At 41.1% G+C, this 11,785-nt stretch overlaps 1 long non-coding RNA gene across 1 annotated transcript; it reads left to right on the top strand.

Moving 5' to 3' along the window:
• Positions 1-204: 204 nt before the first annotated feature.
• On the top strand, positions 205-10,815 carry LOC132888694 (uncharacterized). Its single transcript, XR_009654963.1, has 2 exons — positions 205-764; positions 10,220-10,815. It is a non-coding gene; the product is annotated as an uncharacterized LOC132888694 (long non-coding RNA).
• Positions 10,816-11,785: the final 970 nt, after the last annotated feature.

Genomic DNA, 11,785 nt, shown 5'->3' with positions numbered 1-11,785 from the left:
GTGGAGTAAAGTTTTCTGTAAAAAGGCTAAAACAGTGAGGTGAATCAGATGGCAAACGAGTTGAGGGAAGGATGCGGGTCGCTCCTGAGGTCACAGAGTGCAGAAAGTGAAGGCCGAGCGACCCGCCCCCAGATTGGTCAGCTAGGACAGAAAAGGGGCGGGTCCAAGCGTGTAAGTCCGCCTAGAAAAAGTGGGGACAGAGACAGTGTCCAGATCGGGAGGGAGGGTGATGTCTGTCTGTCTTATCATCAGCTACAGCTCGGACGGAGCAAGATGAGCTCAGAGCCCACCTCAGTTTGAGTTGCCATCTTTTCCAGCGCTTTGCATACTAACAGCGTTACGTAATTATACAGTTGTAGCCTGTAAATGACCGGCTCCGGCAAAACCCGCGTCTTACCGCACTCTGTAGCGGAGTATTGAACACACTGTAGCGAAGTATTGAACACTCTGTAGCGGAGTCTGGAACACTCTGCAGCGCGGTGTGACACTCCGTGATTTCACAGTTGCCTAAAGTTGTAAAGACAGAGGCGTTGAACAGGAGAAGCGCGTCAGGACTGAAAGTTGAAGTGAAGAAGACTAAAGAACATGGCGAGGGTCGGTCCAGAGAACGGCATCTGAATTACCTGCTGGAAAAGAAAAGGGCGCATATAAACCGAGAGGCGAGCCGGTAAACACCGCGGGATGAACAGGAAGGAGACCGCCAGCGGAGAAAAGCACTGACGGCCGACTCGGTGTTCAGAGCCGCCTGCGGTGCTCAAACTCCGGTGAGTGTTATGTTTATGTCACAGTTCTGCCCTTCACCATGACGCCCTATCTCTCCACATTATCCACATTTAGTTCACGGTTCAGGGGAGAAGTGGTTTCAAGTGAGCGCCGGTTTACCCGGAAATTACCTCGTTTCACTCTTTCATCTGTAAACATCACCTCTGATCGAACCGGTAAGTTCTTCAGGACTGTGGGAAAGCGTGTGTGTGTGTATAATACTGTACACACACACATATACACATATATATATGAGAATACATTTGTGTCAATTTTGTAGTGTGTGTGTGTGTGTATATATATATATATATATATATGTGTGTGTGTGTGTGTGTATGTGTGTGTGTGTGTATATATATATATATATATATACACACACACATATTTTGTATTTTATATACATACGCACACACACATACATATATAATATACACACACACACACACACACAATTACATTTTGTCCTCTATATGAGAATACATTGGTGTCATCTTTTATTTCTTCCTTCATTCAGAGAATGCTTACTAATGAGTTCATTTTGTGGTTTCTGCTACCGTTCTTCTCAAATATAACCGGAAGTCAGTAATGTCTGTAGGCCTGCAGATGTTTTGCAGTTGCACTATCTGCCCTGCTATGTGCCCTTTTGCTCTGGTTTTCTTCTCCCTCAGACGACAGGGTGTTATTTACAAACGAAGCAATTGATCTTCCATGTAGAGTTAGAAATTTATAAAACAGGCTACTGCATATAAAAGAATAACATACTTGTGTAAGCATATTGATTTGCATGATTCTGCATGTTTAATACAGACAGTCTAGGTTTTTTAATGCCTTGGAAACAGGCATTTAAAAAAAAGTGGGACTGTATGTCATTTGTTATTGTAAGTCAAATAGTGGGCTCTCTCTGAGTATGGGCTTTCTTGGGAGTGTTCCCATGGAGATAGGCACACTTCCTGTTTCAGCTCAGGAATGAGGGACGCTAGCTATTCAGAACTGCTTACTCTAACTCATTTCTCTTTAATTATTTTTAGTTGAGGCTGCATATGGGGGAGTGATCTATTAACACGACAATCGGGAGTCACTAGGTGCTCATTTTGGTCACTCATGGAGAAGACTTATGTTGTTGCAGCACCACAATGACCTTCTACTTGTAGCAAATCAAGCAGACATGAAACATTAAATGTTTTGCCCAGTTTTCCTGTGCTTTTCATGTGTCATGGGACAAAGTACTCCTCAATGAATGCAGCAAATGACCTCTGAGAGTTAGTTAGCTCTGTTAATCAGTATATGGGTGACATGGATGACTTGTTTTGTTACTGTGCATTTCGTGCTTGGAATACGGCCTCTGTGCTTAACCGAGAGAATAAGAGCATGAAAGTATGACCTCTCACAAGGTCAGAGAACTTTTTGTTCACCTGATCTTCACTTAAGGCATGTGTTGGTTCTTGGAGAAGGAGATGAAGCAGAGAGAACAAAAAAGTGAATAGAAACTGTGCATGTACTGTATGTGTTATACAGAGAAAAAGGGGAAAATTCAGCACTTGTGTTTGTTATTTATTAACATACTTGGTGGTTAGTTGGTACTCAGATTTAGCTACAGATTAAACTTTGTTGTCACCAAAGTCAAATTTATAACCTGTGCCTTTTAATAGGTGATACCAGAACGAGCATAAATTTCAAGAAAATACAGTGGAGACATGCCATCATAAGAAATGTGTTTTGAGTGTGATTTAAGGAAGAATGCTTTGATGAGGAGGGAAGAATCAATAAAAATAGTCCACACATATCAGAGAGTACAGGGAGATCACAGGAGCTGAGGCATCAGGTCTCATAACGCCGCACTATTTATGGTTCTTCACTTTTACAACACACTCATCAGTTTCTCTGATCTGTGCATCTGTTTGATATCGCGAAGGTTATAGGGATAGAAAGGATAGAAAAAGAAACAGATAAAAGGAGTAAGCAAAGTAGATTCAAGCCAGAGGGTGTTGAACTCTTGCACACACAGGGTTGGATCTCTGTAACCTTGATGTGACTTTGCTGCAGTTGAGAAAGGATTGTACATCACATCTTCTTTCAGTCCAGTGTCCAAAAGCTTTGTGTTTGAAGGATATTAATGAAGTGTTCTTTTGGAAACGGTGTCCTGTGATGGACAGGACAATCAAGGAATGGACAAAAACAGTGCAAGGTGAGACTGGAGCACGAATCAACTACAGTAGAATTAGTCAGTATGCCACTGACATTAATGTCAGTTAACCGTGGGACCAATCAGAGTTAGAGCGCACTTGAGGAAGCAGTGTGTCCTCGGACTCTGCTTCCTCCCCTTTCTCTCCTTCACCCCTCCCCCTCCGCTGTACTGTGTGCTATACGGTTGCCAAGTGCTAAGAATCTGCGGAATGTGGGATTGCAGTGTTCTGATAAAGTTTGCTTTGTTCCCGCCGTGCTCTGAACACTAGGAGGGATATGAGACCCTAGGAGTTTCACTAAAGCACTGTAACACAGACACACATCCCTATAGCATATAGCCAACATGCCTATTCTCGTGTGTGCCTCATTCACTTGACTTGTAGATTGGAGACACAGTGCACAGGAGGAGAACAGCTGGAGTTCTGTCAGACAGACTGTCAGACATATATAAGATGCTATAAAAAATGACTAGTAAGTTTAGACACAAGGAACCATTTTTAACATGGTTTTATATCTAACCTTATTACCCTGTCAAAAATAATCATGTCTATACACTTCCACAGACTCATTATCTACATTGATGTGAATGTACTGTTTATCAGAATATATTATTTATATCTCCACATTCACTGGATATGAGATATGAGCAATCACGCACTCTGATTGGCTACTCTATTACTATGATATCAGCTCATATACCATGAGTAGAGAAAAACAAAATGGCGGCGCATGTTGCTGAACCAACCAAGGACGAAATAAAAACTTTACTCGAAAACAAAACCCCAAAAAATACAAAAAAGCAACATACTGTAGTATGGAATAAAAGTATTTGATGGTAAGAATGTATCTTTTTTTTTTATTTTTCAAAAATTATTATTATTATAGCATTTTTCACAAATTGCGACCGTCATTGTGCCGGTTTATTTACATTCTAAGCGGAAATTTTGTCAGACATTTTGTATCAAGTTTTTATTTATTGAATTTGCAAAGAATAAAAATGCTCTGTTTCTCAATATCCAGTGAATGTGGATAGAATAAAACAGTGATTCCACTCAATTTCATCGTACATGGCTTATAGCCGACTCAGTGCTACACGCTTTGTCAGCTATCAGCTCATGTACAACTCAATTTCGTGGAATAACTGTTATTGTAATAACTGTTATTTATATTCGTTATATAAAATTTGTGTGTGTGTGTGATGGCTGGAGTTTATTATGAAAACCAGTGTCAGATTATTTTCTGTGATTATTTTCTCCTTTACAGGAATTTGAGGTTTCTTCTATAAGCAAAAGCTTGATGGCAAAGAAAATACAATATTCAGCGAACATGAGAAAATCTCAGACTGCCCTTAAGTCTCAAATTACTATGTTGAAATGCACACATCACCAGTGTGATGTGTGTCCTGTATGTACAGAGGACAAAATGGAGGCCGGAGGTAGCTGGATGGTCCACCACGACCTCACATAAGTCACATTCACAGCATCGGGGGGGGGGGGAGTTTGAAAACGCTAGCTAAGCTCTATGAGCATAGGGGACATCACAGTGCCATTTAGAAGGTAAACAAGATGGGTCTTTTATGGCTGGGATTTGCAAAGGTGTTTTTTTGTTTGTTTGTTTTTGGCTAGATGGTCAAGTTCCTGACCTGAAGGGATATTTTGCCTGTGAAGCTTTCGCAGATTTGACCTCTCTGGGAGTGTCATGGCAAAACAAACGACTTCCACTGCCTCCTCCTTTTATGTTTTCAATGTAAATACAGCATTTCTGCTCCCCGTGGCAAGCAGCCCTTAGAATGTCGGATGGAAAAACAGCATCAGATGTGCAGGTGCACTAAACTCTGCCACAAGGACAGTCTCTGACACAAGGACTGCCTACCATCACACAAGCTGAATTTTTCCCCTGTATTCATTAATACTATTAATCAGTGTACGTGTTGCTCTGGCTTAAGAGTTACATGCCAAGTTTACCAGTAAAGATGTCCTGATTGTATGGCAACAAGAAAGAACAAACAATGCCTGGCTGGCAGTATGGGCTACTGTAAACATCCTTGACTGGAAGCTGGTGCTTAAGATGGAGCTTTCAGTCGGATGTTTGCAGCAGCCAACTGCCATTACCTCTTCTCATAATGCGTGAAAAAGAGTGGTACAAGTGACATACAGAACACCTTCAAATAAACTTTTTCACTATTTTCAGGTGGTGAGAACTAATGCACTTTTACATCAAGATGGAGACAATGCTTGTGACGTTGCCGAATTTTAAACCATCAAAACTTTTTTTCCCCCACTGGTGATGACAGAACATGCATTTTTGTGTCTATGATGATCTTATGCCCATTTAAGCTAGTGCAAAGAGATTACGTTTGTATTCTCATTTCCATACAAGTACATGTGAAATGGTGAAGAAGATTTACTGTTCCTTTGGCACCATAAGTGGATCTTCAGATTGGGAGCTATGTGAGTTAGTTGAGTGGTGTGGCCCCAGGAGGGTTGAAATGGAAAAATAGGGGCAGCAGGACACAGCAGTTGGTCCTGGATATGGCTGAAGTGCCGACTCCAGAGACTGAACATCAACTTCAGCAGCCGAGGAACACCATTTGTGTCAGATTAGCACCTCAAGGCCTGTAAAACACATTCCGGCCTGGCACCTGTGGAGAGCTAAAACCCAGATTAGTGCTGTTGCTTCTGTGCTTACTCTCCCCTTCTCATTGTTTCAAAAGCCTGTAACATGGAGTTGAGTATCACAATCTCTTTTTCCTACCTCCTTCATGAAGTCTCCCACGGGGAGTGCAGTGACGCTCACAGAAACGTGATCCTGTAGCACAACTCTGCCTGGCAATGGGAAATTGTTCGTAGAGAAAAGGGTTACAGTGGGGTAATGTTTCAGCTCCTTTTCAGACTATTTTGTCAATAATGTGAACTTATTGGTTAGGCTTGACTCTAATGTATAATTTCCAGTTGTGGGTTACTGATAACTTGGTAAATCTAGTAGATTTTACTGAGTTTACTGAATTGAGGGTTTATTTGAGTCTTGATTGCAATAGATCAAGTCACTTCTTGTAGGTATTTGGTTCCTGTTTCTCCCAGTAATAAAATTTACTGAATAATTTTCTGACATAGTTGCATATAATGTTACATAAGTTCCATTGCTGTGCTTTTGTTTTCCTTTCTGTGTTAAACTACCCTAATTTCTCTACATGCTCCAATTAATTAACAATTATTTGCTGAAGGTGCAGTGAATATCAGTGAATAATAACGGAGACGAAGTCGAGGTTATTATTCACCAATATTCACTGAGCCTGAAGCGGATAATTGTTTTCGTATAAATACAAAGGTGATTATTTTTTTTTAAATGTATGAAAAAATAATTTCTTTCAAACTTCAAAAGAGGCATGCAAATCTAATGAAGGTGCAGCACAGACTTGTCACTTATCTACGCCGAGCCACATAAAATACTTTGTTTTGAAATAGATTAAATAAATCACAAATCCACCTTACCTTTAAATAGTTTTAGACCAAACTTCATAGCATCTTTAGTGGTTTTAGGAACAGTATTTTCTTTCATAATTTGTAATTCTTCCACACTTACGATGACAAAGTGATTGGCAGGTGTTTTGCTGAGTCATTCAAGCCAATTATCGGGAAATAGTCCGAATTTCTCAACCAATCAGTGTGCATGATTTTCAGTAATCAGTATGTATTTATACTAAATGAAATTATTATTAGTTTTTTAATGAGCGCCCAGTTTCAGCACTCTGGACAGCTCTTTTGGGGTATGACAGTGGTGTCACCCAGTCCTCGGGGAGAGAGACCGTCCCCAGGGATGTTGGCTGACTGATGGTATCGCCTCCATTCATTCTCTCCTCAGCCTTTTTGTTGATTTGCGACTTTCTCATGTCCATCACCAACTGAACTCCCTTTTTAACTGGAACTGACACAAACATTTACAAAGTGATAAGAAGGAAAGGTACCAATGTTTGTCCAGTTCAACAAACTTTCTTAAAAGCAAACTAATGATAAGCATAGCTGTAGAATTTAATCTGCCATAATGTAATGTACCGGTAATGTCCCAGCAGTTCCTGTTTACCATGGGAAAGGTGTTAAGAAATTAAGGGGAGCATTTCAGAGGAACTCATTGTTAGTAAAAGCTGGATGAGCTGAAGAACACTGGTCGAGATTGTGTATTTCTCATATTAAACTCTCTCTCTCTCTCTCTCTCTCTCTCTCTATATATATATATATATTTATTTATTTATTTATTTATTTTAGACTTACCAGTGTTTCATTTCTCCACACATTGTGTTATCATAAAAGTAAAGCTGGAACACTTAAGAATAATAAAATCAACTGCGCTATTGTTGTTGTTACTATTTTTTCCATTGCTCTTGAGCTCTAGTACTATGGCTACATCCTTTTTCCCCTTAATTAATGCTGCTTCCTTAAGTTTTACAGATTCATTCCAACCTCTATGTACCTTTCCTTATTTACAGTTTACCATATAGTGCCTCTGTCTATATGACCTTCCTTTCCTGTTCATGCCCATAGGCCTGTTCCCTGCTTGATGACCTTTCCCACAACAATAATTGAATGCATTAAGAGAGGAGACAGAAAGCAAGAGAAAGCTCTTGTCCAGTAAGAGGAAATAGGCCTCAAGAATGTGAAAAGCTCCAATTCAGGCGGGTTCACAGGGTCTGGGAGTGGCCACATCCTCAAGAGAGGGGGCTCTTGGACTGGAGCCATGAGAGCTGCACAGGCCAGGCAGATGACGTAGGTCTGTGTGAACAGTCATATATCCCCTTTCTATCTCTACAGTGGCCTTGCCCTTTATGTACCATGCAGCTTGTGCCTCCCTCAGGCCCTTAAGAACAGAGCTCAGGTGGCCAGTATGCTGATGAATGCAGCTCTATTAATAGAAAGTGTTGCTTATCTCAGAGGTGAATGACAAACATTGAGCAGATTTCTCACAGGTCTGAAAAATATGTGCGTTCACCCATGTTAGTTCTATTTCTCACTTTTAGCAAAGGCTTCCATTTGATGCCCTAAACCATCAAAATGTTATTACACTTATTTCAGAACAGAGTGTTGTTGCACTGTCTCATTATAGAATGACCATGAGGCAGTCAGGTATACTCAGTTTGTAGGTGTCTCCAAGTTGTGCACTTTTCAACACCAGGCCAGGCCTCAGCTTAACCCAGGAGTCCTGTGAGCCTCAGGGAATGTAAACATCCTACACTCTCAGCTGGAGCCAAGACAAGGCCGGGAGTGGGGTGTTTGCGCTCTCTGGCTTACGGATGCCATGGCATCACAGAGGAAACGGAAACAGCACCACCAACTTCTCTGGCATCATATCAGTTCAGCTCATGGGATACATCCGGAGTCTTTCAACGTCTTGTACAGTACATCAACACGGTGACCGGTTATAATCTTGATGTTTCTCCATTTCTGTGTGGCTTCATCTCTTGCAAATTTTGAAACATCTTCAAGATTCTAACATTGCATTGAGATACTTCCACTAGACGTTCAGAATAGCCTTGAGGACTAAAAACCTTCATAGACAACAAGAGGCTTCTGTTCTCTTTGTGTGTCTAGAAGCCAGTATGTGTAGGTGGGTGTGGTTTGTAGAACTCTGAGGAAGTGGAGCTCCATTGTGAGAATTGCTGCTGGGTCAGGAGGTGAGGTTGAAGGCTCTTTTTGAAGCTCTCTAACCCAGCAGGGTGGGACACCAAAAAATGCTTCCAAAACACTCCTGTCCAGACTAAGCTGTTGTCACGGCGACAGAGTGGCCCAAGAGGAAATGGCTATTTATACCCACCAAGTGCAGAAAGAGAGGCACCCTTCCAATGGGCGGCATTCGACTCACATCCTTCAGCAATCTGAGTTTGGGCCTTTGCATGGACCCACTTTCTCATCTGTCATACATTATTAAAAAAAAGATACTTCTGTTACCATCTGGCAGTGATTTACATATTGACGTTTTGCAAAACCATGCTAAGGTTGTTTCCTGGCCTAACACACAGATACATCAACACTCAAGCAACTTCTGATCCCTGAAATATTACTGTGCTCACTCTATATGCAGTGTCTTGTTGTATATGCTGTCCTTTTGATTTGTTTCTGCTTGCCTGTCCAACAGTGACAATCAGGATGCATGGCTGGTGGTTTGTAGTTCCCACCCTCTCCCACTGCAATTATTTCGGCCTGCTTTTATTCTGACATCAATACAGCAGCTGCTCTTTCATAATCCACAAGGTGGCAGACTGTCTCTAAAGTTGGCCTGGGAAATTAATTTATAAGAACCGGCTGTGCAAACATTTTTAACAGAAATGGAAATTTTGAAAATTTAGCTAAATTTGACTGAGCCAAAGGGGCGGCACGGTGGTGTAGTGGTTAGCGCTGCCGCCTCACAGCAAGAAGGTCCTGGGTTCGAGCCCCGGGGCCGGCGAGGGCCTTTCTGTGTGGAGTTTGCATGTTCTCCCCGTGTCCGCGTGGGTTTCCTCCGGGTGCTCCGGTTTCCCCCACAGTCCAAAGACATGCAGGTTAGGTTAACTGGTGACTCTAGATTGACCGTAGGTGTGAATGTGAGTGTGAATGGTTGTCTGTGTCTATGTGTCAGCCCTGTGATGACCTGGCGACTTGTCCAGGGTGTACCCCGCCTTTCGCCCGTAGTCAGCTGGGATAGGCTCCAGCTTGCCTGTGACCCTGTAGAAGGATAAAGCGGCTAGAGATAATGAGATGAGATGAGATGATTGAGCCAAAAACTGAACTCCAAAAGGCTGATAGGAGAGATAGAGCATGCCACCCCTCCCACCCTGAGAGCATGGCCATTTTCGTTCTCTTGCGCTCCCAGACACGGATGGCTGTGACAACACATCAGGATTCAAACTTTGGATCCTCAGATAATTCTGTTGCACCACTCGAGAGCTGAGAAATCAGCATTTACTATGTTAAACTTTTCTTCCAAAGCTTATTTGAATCAAAGTCTTTGGGGGTAATTCAAAAAAATTGATTATACCATATCAAATTTCCTGACATCTTAAAGAGATCAAATCTTGAGGGTGGCGCTCCTGTATTAGATGATGGACCAGGGAGGTGAGATGGTCTTATGGCACAAGTTCCTAAGCCACAGTATGAACCAACTTTTTACAAAGAATTGTTTTGCTTTTTTTCATATAGTCTAAAGAGGAAAAGGTGAAGGTGGTCTTACTGTTGTGACACTTGAATCAAGGTGTGTGTGTGTGTGTGTGTGTGTGTGTGTGTGTGTGTGTGTTTTTTCCTGACAGTTATATCTGTCTTCTGCAGATGAGCAGGATTTGGGGAACTGGAGTGATGAAGTGACGTTTACATGGAGAGCTAGGAGAAAAGAAGAAAACATTATGCCAAGAGGAAATGCATGTAAGACACTCTTGTCCTTGAAGCCAAGTGGCATCACTGTTGTGCATTGAATTATAAGGTTTGTTTTGTTTTTTTATTCAGACAATTCCTGACCCTACATTTAGTGAACCGTAATATTAGTTCATAAATACCTGTAAGATCCTGAACAATGCATTTGACACACACTCTTCAGCACTGTACACTGCTGAATAACTGGTCAGCAATTTGGATGTCAAAACATGAACCACATAATGACCACTTCAAAAAGGTCATTTTTAAATCTCTGTGATAATCGTTTACTGGTTAGCAGTATTTTGTGCGCGAGTTTGTAATAACCTGAAATGTTGCAAGTATTTATGGATGCTAAATCAAAGGTTTTCAGCACCTGAATCACTTATGCAAGGTTATTGTTGGGATATACAGTGTATCATTATAGTAGTAGTATTGAATTTAAATGCTATGTGTAATATATATCTTGTTTAATAAATCATTTTATTCAACTATACTGCTTGTTGCGTGGTAAATAATCACATGTTGATTTGATAAGTCAGTTGAAACTCATGCACTTTTTCATCAGAATTAGTTAGTTTCGGGGAGGTTCACACTTTCAACCACATGAGGAACTGAAAGCATACTGTTTGCAGACCACTGTTCACTCGTTTTGACCTGCCGCTGTGACACTCATCAATGCATGCGCTCTTACATGTGCTTTCACAATGTTCTAAGATACCACAGGTTGCTCACAGGCCATGAGGCCAAAACTGAGCTGAACCTCTGATCTTCTGCTCTAATTCAAGCTTACGTTCTTATTTACACAGGCAATAATAAACAGTGATGTCAACATGCCTATGTAGTCTCATGAACAGCAGAAAGTACACACAACTTTCAGTGTGATTAGGCACAACATACAAGCATTTCATTTCATCAGTGTCAGAAACAGCTGCAGGTAAATTGAAATTCACAGCAGACAGACATTTGCATATTGTACACAAATAACTTTCCAGTGAAGGATATTAATCACAGCTCCAGATCCCTGGTTAGATCCTGAGTCTTAAATGGTCTCCCTTTGAACACACTGCTTTCCACCCACTTCCCAAAAACACTGCAGTAGGAGTTTGGCTGTGGTAAAATGCTCTGAAGTGTGAAGGAGTTTGTGAATGTTTGCGTGCATGGCCCCCTGTGATGGACAGCCTAGGTGTGTTCCTGCCTCATGTCAAGATTGGTTGATTGATTTTATTTTGGATTGATAGACAATAAAATCCAGAGGATAACATGTTAAAGTAAAAAACACATTTCCATCATGGTCCTTGATGTTAAGATATAGAACATCAAAACAATAAAACACAAAAGTTAATCCAGACAAGTCCAAGAACATTACCAAAACAAAATGGGACAAAATCACATAAAATAATAAATAACACTACCCTACAAAGAGACAAATCTCACCAAATTAATTATGAATCTGTTACTCTATT

The sequence above is a fragment of the Neoarius graeffei genome, chromosome 7 (genome assembly GCF_027579695.1).
Source record: "Neoarius graeffei isolate fNeoGra1 chromosome 7, fNeoGra1.pri, whole genome shotgun sequence".
Classification (NCBI taxonomy): Eukaryota; Metazoa; Chordata; class Actinopteri; order Siluriformes; family Ariidae; genus Neoarius; species Neoarius graeffei.
Note: the sequence above shows the minus strand (reverse complement) of the source record. Positions and strands in the feature narration are given on the sequence as shown.